This window comes from Physeter macrocephalus, chromosome 8 (genome assembly GCF_002837175.3).
Source record: "Physeter macrocephalus isolate SW-GA chromosome 8, ASM283717v5, whole genome shotgun sequence".
In the NCBI taxonomy this organism is placed as follows: Eukaryota; Metazoa; Chordata; class Mammalia; order Artiodactyla; family Physeteridae; genus Physeter; species Physeter macrocephalus.
In genome coordinates, this window is record NC_041221.1 from 126,264,777 (window position 1) to 126,278,047 (window position 13,271).

The 13,271-nt window shown below is 34.2% G+C and overlaps 1 protein-coding gene across 1 annotated transcript in view; it reads left to right on the forward strand.

Moving 5' to 3' along the window:
- ADAMTS19 (ADAM metallopeptidase with thrombospondin type 1 motif 19) overlaps positions 1 to 13,271 on the forward strand; it is a 307,854-nt gene that overhangs the window by 102,252 nt on the left and 192,331 nt on the right. The gene's annotated exons all lie outside the window — the stretch shown is intronic.

Below are 13,271 nucleotides of genomic sequence, written 5' to 3' on the forward strand. Positions count from 1 at the left end.
GTTTCAACATGACAGTGGGACTCCAGAGGGCTTTGGTCACCTCTTCTGAAAGTTAGCCAAAGAGAAGCTTGAGGGTGCCTGGCATCTCTTGAAGATGCAAAACCAGTGTGGAGGCTGTTCCCTCCACTGGGACATACCCCAAGATGAGTGGGATAAAGCTCTGGATGCTATGGAAGTCATGGTGGCCCTGGAGAACAACCTGAACCAGGCCTTTTGGGGTTTCTAAATAATTTATATTGGACTAACTTGCATCCCAAACTCTGTTATTGTTTAAGGTCTGATATTTGTTACATAATGAAAATGGAATGGTAGTTAACTTTTTCAAATGGTCAACTATATGAATGTTTAAAAAAGAAATAGAAGCCAGAGATAGTTACCTTTTATTTCAGGTTAATATAGATATCATCTCATTTCATTTCCTCAGAGTTAAGCAGGTTGATGGGTAGAAAAATGATGAGAAAATTAAGTGGGTCATAGTTATTAAGACCTAGAAAAAGGAACAGCAAAATTAAATGCAGAAAACTGTTATAAAGTATTTCAAATAAAAAGGAAGTTTGAAGCATGAATGGAAATTAGCAAAGCATATAAGGATCAAACATTCTGATATAATAAAAAGTATGTTGGACAATGGGGACAAACATACATTTAATCCCAGCTAGCCTAGTTATGAACTGTGTGACTTAGCAAATTGTTTAGCTTCATTGATCATTAATTTTTCATGTGTAAAATGGGTATGATAATACCATTTCACAGGATATCTGATTCAATAGAGATGATATACCTGAATAACCTAATACAATGCCTGACCCATAGTAAATACTCAATTAAAATAGTTACTATTTTACCACTTTTGATCCTAATATTAAAGAATAGGGAATGGGATGTACAAAGGAAGGAGGCATAAGCAAATATGCTTCTGTTCTTCTGAACTATACATGAAGACTTTCTGACTCTAGCTTGTATTTCTGCAACTAATTTCTTTTAGTCTTATGTCCATTTATGGAGTAAAGAACAACATTGTGAACTTATTAGACTCACTATTGGCGTTCACAGCCAATTCCAGTGAATGGTGACCCCCAAGAATTTTTTTAAGAATGTAATTATCTGATACTTTGATTAGTTGGAGGAATCCTCCATATTGTCAGTTTCTCTACAGAGAGTTTATATACAGTATGTTTATGACAAGAGAAAAGAGCCACAGGAAATAACTTTAAGTATAAAGAATAAGAGTGGCATTTGCTCCTGTATAGCTTTCAGCACATTTTCTGTACTGCACAACTGTCTTTTTTCCTGTGAATTTTTGAGCTTTCTTTATGTACAGAACACTAAAAATTGTTCAGTGACTTAAACTATACCTAAGTTTAGACTGACAAGAATCTGGCACCATCATTTTCATGTCTAATTATGTATAAGATAATCCTTGACTAAATAATTTTAGAAGGAAAAAACAAATTAATAGCACTTAAATATATATAAAGATGTTAGTCTTTTCTAAAGGATTATAAGCAAAATACAGGTCTAAATCTATTTAAAGTTATTTAACAAATAATTAAAATTTAATCCTTTTAGTGCATATTTTTTCAGCTCTCTGATAAATTATATTGTTAAAATTGTTATAATATGTTTTAAAAGCATGCATCTTTTTTTATGGTAGAGTTTCTCTTAATGGCATTTCAGAATGACAGGGTAGCTTTGGAAAGAAACTATTTAAAATCATTTGATTGTGGGGGGGTCCTCTAAGATATCAGCTTATACTAAATTTTATCTTGTTTATGGCTTTAAGTGTGTTTTATTTGAATAAGTTTAACAAATATTAAAGTTTACTTAACTCTACCAAAAAATTTTTTATGAATTGCTTTTGAAAAAATAATAGAGTAGCAAATTATGCTGTTAATGAGTGATTAGGATTTTCAGCAAACATGTAGACCTCATTTTTAATGCTGTATACAATCTCTAGTATTATTTGTGATCACATAAGCTATTGTATAGGCTTATTTCAAACTTCTAATTTGTATTGCCCACCACTCCGATATAGAGAAGTTAGATCCTCAGAATGCATTAACCACAAAGGGTTTTTATATATTTCTCAGCTGATAAAATCTTCCTTCCTTATCCTCACAGTAGTTGGTTTTAGAAATACTGCTTCTAAGACTAAAGTGGATGATAATCATAATTTGATTACTGATTCATATTTTTCTCTTCTTATTAAAAATGCAACACATTATAGAAATTTTAGAAGTCCAAGAATAAAGATAAAACATGAGCCTATAATCCCACTACCTAGGAATAATTATAGCTAACACGTTTAAGTATATTTCTCCAGTTTTATTTCTACATATTTCTTTAGCCAAAAACATATAATATTTGGAGCATATTCTACATGCAAGTTTTGTCTCTCCCTACCAATACCATGACATTAATTTCATTCCTTACTTCCAATGCCATTTTTTCTCTTCAGAACTCTGAAAATAAAGAATCCCCTGCATCCATTATATATTTTTTTATGTTTCAAAGCTTTAAAAGCCTAACTGCTCTTCATCATTACCTTCCTTGTTGCTAACCTGCCCTAGCAGTGTAACAAAAGTATTTTGTTTTTTAAAAAAAGCTGTATGATGTATTTCATATATTAAAAAATAATAATAATACAATTAACACCTGCATGTTCACCCCTCCATGTACAGAACAGAACACTAACATGGAGTTGAACTCCTCATTGTATATACTCTTTTATAATACGTATTTTCCCTTAAAATTCTATTCCAAACATTCCCTTGTCCTTAAGTACTTCTTTAGGAAATATTGTAGAATAATTCTCCCCCCCCCACCAAAATAATGCATGAACATCTGTGGTAGAAGTTGTCTAAAGGTAACCAATGTTTAGTTGGTGTGTGTATAGCATGAACTTTGTTTCATGCCATACACAGTTTTCTCTTTATTTTTAAAATTAATTAATTAATTAATTTTTGTCTGCATTGGGTCTTTGTCGCTGCACATGCACTTTCCCTGGTTGCAGTGAGTGGTGGCTACTCTGTTGTGGTGCGCGGGCTTCTCATTGTGGTGGCTTCTCTTGTTGCAGAGCACAGGCTCTAGGCACGCGGGCTTCAGTAGTTGTGGCACATGAGCTCAGTAGTTGTGGTGCATGGGCTTAGTTCCTCCGCGGCATGTGAGATCTTCCTGGACCAGGGCTCGAACCTTTGTCCCCTGCATTGTCAGGCAGATTCTTAACTACTGCGCCACCAGGGAAGTCCCAGTTTTCTCTGTTTGGTTGTTTGTTTGTTTGTTTTCTTTAACTTTACATTATGTCTTGCAAATCTTCATGTCATCTGTTGTGGAAGGGAGACTAATATACCCCAAAGAGGTCCTCTCTTAATCCCCAGAACCTGTGAGTATGTTCTCTTACATGGTAAAAGGGGCTTTGCAGATGTGATAAAAGGATGTTGAGATGAGATTATCCTGAATCATCTGCATGGGCCCATGTAATCACAAGAAAATGCAAGCAAACAGATTTTACCTTAGAGCCTCTAGAAGGAATGCAGCCTTGATGACACCTTGATTTTAGCCCAGTAAGACCTATATGTGGCTTCAGACCTCTAGAACTATAAGGTAATACATGTCTGTTGTTTTAAGCCACTAAATTTGACTTAATTTGTTACAGCAGCAATAGGAAGCCAACAAACTCATATTTGGTCTATATCATTTGGAGGGAGGAACAGACATACTGTTTTACTGCATAGAAGTATCCTAGTTTATGTGACTACTATGTATTTATGTAACTTTCTGAATTTTCACGTTTAAAGAAAAATGTATAAACATCTTTATCTGTATATGGTTGTAAACAGGTACTAGTATTTATTTAGGATAATTACAGGGTACTTGCTCTTGTGTTTAGAAAAATAATCTTCATTATTGTCAAATGCTCATAAAATGCAGTTGAACTGCATGTTTGCCCATAGGCTAGGGTAACATATTAGAAGAATGAACTGAAGGTAGTCATATCTAGGATTCGTGAGAATATTCTGGATAATATTCTCCAGCAAAACACATAATAACCTGTGTTTTGTAATTTCAGTTTGCTGGATCAAGTCAGTTTATAAATAATTATTCGTCCTCAGATTTTCAAAACATGAACTACTACCAAAGGACTAAATATGTCCTCTGTATGCGTAAATATGTACTCTGTAGGGTTTTCAAAGATAAGACAAATTTAAGCATTGTTATTTCTAATGTATCACTTATTTATGGATAGAAAACTAAAGCTTCACTGTCTAAAAAGGATTTCTGCCCAAAACCTAATGAAAAAACCTTTTGGGAGGCAAAATTTGCTATAGTTTTGCTAAGCCACTTCATGTTTCATGGGAAAAAAGATTTTTGTACACTTCCTAAACCATTTAGCAGAAATGTTGACTTCACTTTTTTGCCCCCTGATAAATAGGACTTAAAACAGGGCTTAATAGCTTGCTTCTGGTTTTTGTTTTTTGGTTGTTTTTTTTTTTTGGAAAGCAGTAGGAATAAAAATCTGTGGTTGCAAATAGACCAAAAAACAAAAAACAAAAACCTGTCAAAGGATTTACACATATATAACATATTGATAGATACTGACATAAATCTATCTTTACTCACTTGTAGGTATAAGGTTTATGTGGAGGATCACTTTTCTCCATATCACTGCTTCCAGTGCCCTAATAGTGAAAATTAGCCCAATAAAGGGAATGTTTTATCTCTAAATGACCTACCACCATTGATCAGGAAAGTCTAAATGAATGGTTTGAGTAGTTGAGGAAAAATCCCTTTTAGTTAGTGTAAACATAGATTATCAGATCTTTAGCTTTGCAAGAAAGTTATCAGAAATAAGATAAAAATTTTAATCTCCATGGATTCCATGGTCTTATCCATATTTGACAAACTGAACTCATAAACAGCCTAGTTTCTAGCTAATGCTCATCTTAGGTCCTTATTAAATGTTGTATGTTATGTGTGCACATCAGTAGGAAGAGATTTTAGCTCAGCTATTAATTTTGATTTCAACTAAAATGAATAATGGTCGTATAAATCCAAACCTATCTGTAGTAATATATTTGTTAAATTGTTCTGTGTGATGCAATGAAGTAAATAGTTTAAAGCTGACCTAGTGCTGTGGGCTAATAGTAACAAAAACACAAAACACTTTATCCCAACAGTCAATTCCATTATTTCTTAGTGTAGTTTTCACGTTTCTGTGCGAAATTATAGAGAAGGTACAAGTCTGTGTCATGTAAATACTCTTTAATTTAGAATTTAATTTTATCAATGATAGTTTTGCCTTTCAGTATGTCCTGAAATGCTTTCAGTACAATACTTCTGAAAGTTAGTTTCAAAATAATGCCATTGGCAAGTAAGATAGAAAATTTAATAAAATATAGACATGGCAGAAATACATTAATTTAATACAAATAATAGAATAATTGTTGAATGAATCATTTATAGGTATATCCCAAGGCACTATAAAATTCTACAATGAGACTTATTCTCAGATGAATCTTCATTCTTGGAAATTAAAGGCTACATTTCATTTTTTTCAGTATAAATCAGAAGTTAAGCAGAATTTATTGGCCTTCCCAGTTGCCAAAGTCTAACAGTATCATTTCCATAAACTCACATAATGAAACTCTGTGATGCAGACTTCAGGCACACTGAGCCAAAAATGAGCCAAAAATGAGAGAATTTGAATCAACATGATCACAGTTCTAGGCAGCAAGCAAATCTCTACCACCCTTACCCCTCAAAATCTTTGAATGTATGAAATTAAGATTCCATTATTTTGGTCCTCTGGAAAGAGGTGTACAGTTGAAGAACGGAAGATTAAGAATTACAGTCTGATCTGAAGTTTTTAAATGCTGGTGACAATTTGTTCTTCAGTTGTACTGAAAGGTATTTCCAGTGCTTTTGGGTAAAAGACCTTGAATTTTTGAAAAAATGTGCTTTATTCATTTGTTTGCTAAGTGAACAGAAATTGGCTGTGTGATGGACTCTAAGTGCCCTTGACAATAAGCAGTGCTTTTCTCGTAGTTTTATCATGTTGTTTAGTTACAGATGAAGTCCCTTGTTTCACATTACGTAAATCAAAGTCATCTTGCAGCCTCATGCATTGATATGATGTATCGTACATTTATAAAAAGCACAAAAAATCCCTTTCCCTCTACATCTGAATATACTTTACACTAAGTGATTCTTGGCCCTAAGGTGAAGATTTGATTTTATGTGGTTCTTTAATTTTCTGCAGTACCATATTATTCAATACCATCTGTTTTGGGTGTTTCTCTCTCCATTTGTTTGCTGGCAAAGGCAATTGCAAAATAGAACTGTCCATTATTTAATACAATTCCCCAGGCTTCTTCCGCACTGATCCTGGGCCCCTTACATATTACAGAGGTGATTGTGTGTCATTCTCTTCTTTGCCTTCAGAGTAGAAACCTTTTTTATTTATCTTTATATTCCTCTTATCCAGTGCTTGGCATGCAAGAAGCCCATAATGAATCCTATTGTATAGTTTGTGCACTACATAACAGTAGAGGGAGCCATTTACGTTGTTGTGTATGTAAATGTACCATTAGAATTAAGCAGTGTACAACCTATACAACTAGGCTTGGTGTCCTTGTAATAAATTTGATTTCTAGATCATCTGATGCAGAGAAAGACTAAATATAGCTGGTCTTTTACTTGTTTCAAAAATGTCAGCAGACCTTTTCCATTCCTCTTCATCTATAATTATATTCAGACTCTGAATATGTTGCACGACCAGGAGATATATTTTCCATTATCATTTGGTATTGATTTTGAGTCACAGAGACAAACACTGAGCCCAAGAAGAGGTGCTTTCTGGATTTTTTTGATAAGTGGAGAAGACTCTGTGTAGTACTCAGAATCAAAGGAAGAACTAAAGAACCAAGCATCAAGAAAAACAGTGAAGAAGAAAACAATAGAAATCTCTACCCCTGCGTTTGTATGATCCAGGGCCATTCACATTCTCTTACTATACTGTCTACTTTAGATCCTCTGAAAATGTGTGTTTGCATTGAAGGGGGTGTTATATGTGCAATTTCTGTGATTAGAAGTCAGTGACCAGAAAATATGACATATTTGAAGGAGGTTTCCCAGTGGTAAGATGCTGGGGGTTGGCAATAGTTAGGGTAATCTACTGCAGTGGCTGTCAAAGAATCACTCAGCTTTTTTTAAAAAAACCTTTGATTATAATCCTGGGAACAAGATTAATTAAGAGCAGTATGTTTTACCCAGATTCTTAAGGTTTTCAGTTTTGTATCTTGAATATTGAAGGCAATGTCATCCACTAGTTTCACTTAGAAGTTTAGGATAGGGTAGCTTGAGTGGTTACATTTATGGGATAAAATTTGAGTGCATCTTCCCTCATATTTCTCGAGTTGTTCTTCTAATTTTTGTATGTATTTTCAGAAAGATACTTTTTACCAAAAAGGCATAAATTTTAAGACCCTTCAGTGCTGATGGGCAATCCGATTATTTGTTTCTATTAAACTTTTTTTCTTTGCTATTTACTTTCATTCAGTTGGGACAGTAGATTTTTTAAGGCATATGCAAGCGACATTGATAGGATTATATACCTTCTGTATATAAAAGAAAAGATTTTTGTATAGAGTGAAGATTAATGTGTCAAGTGATAATAGCCCCAATTTTCAATTATCCAAGATGGATTAACTAGTTTATAGATTTACCAGAATAAAAAATAACAGCATATTTGAGAAAAACATTAAAATTTTTACTAATTACTGGAAACGTGTACTGTTTATCTTGTTTAGAAATACACAGTAATCTGTAGACAGCAGAATGTAACACTGCATTGTATATATTGCATTTTGGGTGATGACTCTCTTCCTTGAAGTCAGATGAAGAGGTCTCTGCAGTAGGCTTTCTCTAGAACAAAGATATCTCTGACATGTATTATAAAAGGAGAGGCAGGAAAAAGCATGGCCACTACAACAAACCAAATCCAAATATTTACAGGTGGAGTTAAGTGAGGAAAGGAGGGGAGAAGGGTAATGTACAAAGGAGCCTGAGTCTCTTTCTTGAGTCCTTGTGAAATACTGGAGAAGCGTTCTTAGCTAAGAGACCTAAAGGAATAATAAATCTTCAAGTAATTATTTATGAAGCAATTCATGTGATAAACTCTCATACTTGTATTGTTTTGTTATTTTTAACTGCAGAATGGTAAATGTATTCCTAACTGTTGGGTGTGATTTAAATGAATTAAGTTTATAATAAATCCATTTCATCCCTTGTGTTAAAAACATAATATTTAAGGTTATTTTTATCATCTTTATCTGGACTTTACCATTCTTCCCTTTACTCTAGTAATCAAGGGTTGATTTCTATATCTGTTTCATAGAAATCATCTTTGTCAGAAATTTGCCTGAAGAAATAGTAAAAAATTATAGTAATTAATTATTGATGTTAAATTACTTCACTCCCTAGTTCATTCATACCCTTGGCTAACCACACATTATTTTCCATCTCCAACCTTATGGAAGAAATATGACAATATTGTACCAATCACTAATTTTTACGGTAATTTATAACTAATGTAATCCCTATTTGTAGAAAGAGATCTTTGAAAAAGTACTTTATCAATTGAGGTCAATGTGAACATCTTACTGAGGGAGTTCAGTCTTTTAAAGAGTTTGGTAAAAGTAGCTGCATCATATAAAATGTAATACTAGAATAAGGCCTATGTATATTAAGATCTAATATTAATAATAAATATGTTTCAGTATGCTTAATTACTATATGGTAGGTCACAGATTGTGTTCTCTTCTTTTAGTTATGTGATAATCTAGCTGACTAGATAATCAGAAAATGTTCCCATCATTGGCATCTAGGAATTGTAGAAAAAATATAATAAAAGTCCTTTTACATGCATAGATGAGCCAAACACAAGAGGGCTCTGGCAAAAAAAAAAATGCAGTAAGCTTCTGAGGTAATGTGATAGTTGTCCTGGTAGGAGTTTGTTGGACTTAAAAATCTGGGTTCTTGGGTTTATCTCCCACATAAAGAAAAAACATTGTGGCTTTGCAAAGTGGGAACTGAAATGATTGTATACAGCCAGAACCCTTGGGTACCTACACCCTTAATAAAAGTTGGATCTGGTATAAAAGCTTTGCATACAAGCACAGGTTGTCAACAGGAAGCATTCTTTCTATCTCAGCCATGAACCCATGTTAGGAGAAAATGGCTCTTTTCTATATTCATTACCATGAATATGATCCAACATTGAAGCACTTAGTGAAAGCATATGCAAAACTGCTGTGAAAGGGCCCTCTTTCAACTTTGACCTCAGAAGGCAACCACAAATAAAGTACAACTAAATGAGTTCACAACAGGATTCCAAAACACAAAGTGACAACATATCCCACTGTAAGAGCCAAGAAGCATGAAAAAGAATATTTTAAAAGACTGACAGAGATTATTAAAAAAACATGTTCACATGATTAAAAACACACAAATTTCAAAATGTGAGAGAAAGGTGTTTTGGAAAAAAGAGATGATTTGAAAATTGAGGAAAATAAAACATATAAAAAATATACTTAAATATCTCAATTTCAGAGTTGAAGAGCAGAGTAGATGCAGCTGAAGAGAGCACTAATGGATTGGATGATAGATCTGAAGGATTCTCCCAGAAGGTTGCCTAAAGTGGTTAAGAGATGGACATACAAAAGAGTGCTTGAGAGTTATTGACATCAGAATGAGAAGAGCAAACATGTATCTAAAGGAGTTCTAGGAGAAGAGAGTAGAGAGAATGTGAGAGGAATTAGATAAATAGATAATGGTTAGAATGTTTGTATGTTTGTGGATCTTCAAATTGAAAGACATACCAAGTACCAAAGAAGATAAATAAAAAACTCAGGACCTAGACACATCTTAGTGGGACTGCAGAACTACAAAGACAAAAAGAAATCTTAACATTAATCAGAAACATTGTTACATGTCAATTATATCCAATAAAAAATTAATCAGAAACCAAATCAATGAAAGAAGAGCAAGGTGATTGCAGAGTTCTATTTTTATAAATGCTAGAATAAAATGAAATAATATCTTCAATGTGCTGAGGGCTGATAAAGTCAACCTACAATTCTACAGTCAGCTACTGTTCCATTATGAATGAATGCAAACTAATGAGAATTAAGGAAACAGTGTCTGGGACAGTTTAGTGTTCATAGGTCCTCACTGAAGGAGATACTGAAGGATGTACTTAAAGAATAACAGTCTCTCTAGAAAGTAATGATACAGAGATTACTGAGAAAAGAAATTGCCAAATATATAGGCAAATCTAAATGAGCACTAATGGTTGAGAAAAAACTGTCTAACTTGAGATTTTAAAAACTGAGATGGAATTACAGGAATGCCTTGGAGATATTGTAGGTTTGGTTCCAGACCACTGCAATAAAGCGAGTCACATGAATTTTTTGGCTTCCCAATGCACATAAAAGTTATGTTTACAATATACTATAGTCTATTAAATGTGCAAGAGCATTATGTCTAAAAAATTTTACATACCTTAATTTAAAAATACTTTATTGCTAAAAATGCTAACCATCCTCTGGGCCTTCACTGAGTCACAGTAGTAACATCAAAGATCATTTATCACAGATGACCATAACAAATATAATGATAATAAAAAAGCTTGAAGTATTGTGAGAATTACCAGAATGTGACACAGAGACATGAATTGAGTAAATGCTGTTGGAAGAAATGGCGCCGACAGACTTGCACAATGCAGAGTTGCCACAAACCTTCAATTTGCAAAAAATGCAGTATCTGCTAAGCACAATAAAACAAAGCACAGTAAAATGAGGTATGCCTCTATAGTGTCAGATAAAAATAACATGAAAGATTGAAGGAAGAGATTGGATTAAAAGTGTTTGATATCCTTGCCTTTTTCAAGAAGAGACCAGAGATACTTTTTAACTTGAAGCATGTCAAGTGAATATGGTACACAGAATAACATCCATGTTCTAATCTACAAAACCTGTGACTGTTATCTTATACAGCAAAAGGGACCTTGCAGGTGTGATTTTGTTAGGGATTATTGAGATTGGGAGATTATCTGGAATTATCTAGGGGATCCTAATGTAATCACAGGGTGTGGGGAAAGAAGGAGGCAAGAGAGTCGGAGGAAGTGATGTGGTGATGAAAGTAAAGGTCAAAGTGATGCAGTTGTCAGCTTTGAAGATGGAAGGGGACTATGAGTCAAGAAATCCAGGCAGCCTCTAGAAGCTGGAAAAGGCAAGGAAACAGATTCTGACCTAGAACTTCCAGAAGGAACAGAATCAGGCTTACACCTTGGTTTTAGCTCAGCAAGTTCCATTTCAGACTTCTGATTTGGAGACTGTAAGGTGTGTTAAACTGCTAAATTTGTCAAAGTTGTTATAACAGCAATAGAAAACTAGTGCAGTGTACTTTAAAATGTAGAAGTAACTGTAGATCAAACACAAGCTAATGTTATTTTTCAAAACAGTAGCAGAAAATTGTGGAAAATAAAACTGCATATGAACAAAGACAAAAACAGAAGAAAAGGACAAAGGTATAACTTGGTAAATAGCAATCACAAAAAATAGAACAAATATGTTCATTAGAAATATTAAATTCACTTATAGAGATAGTATATAATGAGGTTTTACAATTTTAGTCATGTGCTATTTATAAGAGAATTAGAGGAAATGAAGGTGAAAGTAAAACAAAGGAAAATATGTGCCAAGCAAATATTAATGTTTTACTAATATATTAATATTTGTTAATGTCAGATACAATAGACTTTAACACAGAAAACATTAAAAGGGATGAGTAGGGTTTTACACAGTAATAAAAACAATAATTCAAAATAAATAATAGGGCTTCCCTGGTGGCGCAGTGATTGAGAGTCCGCCTGCCGATGCAGGGGACACGGGTTTGTACCCCGGTCCGGGAAGATCCCACATGCCGCGGAGGGGCTGGGCCCGTGAGCCATGGCCGCTGAGCCTGTGCGTCCGGAGCCTGTGCTCCGCAACGGGAGAGGCCACAACAGTGAGAGGCCCGCATACCGCAAAAAAATAAATAAATAAATAAATAAATAAATAATAATAAAAATTTAGAGAGAGAGCTTCAACATAAACAGCAAAAATTAGTAGTATCACAGGGAAACATCATCAAATTTATAATAATGGAATTTTAACAGCTCTTAGTAGCAGATGCAAAAATAAATTCAAAATTTCTCATTCTGTTGAGCAACTGTGTATCAGAGCTTGTTATAGCTAGATCTAATGAACATGTATAGCTTTGCTCCAAACTATTAGAGAATATACATTTTAAACATCACAGAATATTTATAAAACTATGCATAGAGTCATGGATTCTGCTGGATGAGCCAAGCAAGATATGAATTGAAAACTAACCATTGTAATTACCAATGTAGACGTCACTGGGGACATTGAAAGGAGTGTTACACTTAATTTTTAAAGTTATTTTTTGGGACTTCCCTGGTGGCGCAGTGGTTAAGAATCCGCCTGCCAATGCAGGGGACACGGGTTTGAGCCCTGATCCGGGAAGATCCCACATGCCGCGGAGCAACTAAGCCCGTGTGCCACAATTACTGAGCCTGTGCTCTAGAGCCCACGAGCCACAACTACTGAGCCTGAGAGCCACAACTACTAAAGCCCGCATGCCTAGAGCCCGTGCTCCACAGCAAGAGAAGCCACCACAATGAGAAGAGCACACACCGCAACTAGAGAAAGCCCGTGCACAGCAACGAAGACCCAACGTAGCCATAAATAAATAAATAAAATAAAATAAAATTAAAAAAATTAAAGTTATGTTTCATTTCGGAATGGCATTCAGATGGCTATAATAGAGGAATAAAAATAGTTTTTTCCTTTCTCCTTCACCCACAAATTGTATTGTTTGTAATAGTAAAAATTCTATAGAACCTAAATGCTCATTACTAGGAAAATGCTTAAATTATGCCACAGGAATAAAAGCAACAGCAACAACAAAAAACAGCAAAAACATCAACAACTGACTTGAGAGCTTTCTATGCGCCTGGCATTGTTTTAAATGCCTTGTATGTGTTAACTTATTCAAACCACACAGAAAACCTATGTTTTAAATGTTTTATACATCTTAAATCATCTAAGCTGTACAATAAATCTATGTGGTAAATAGATATCATTATTACCTCTATTTTTTAGGTGAAGTGACTGAGACACAAGGTGAGGTAAATTCGTAAGGTCACA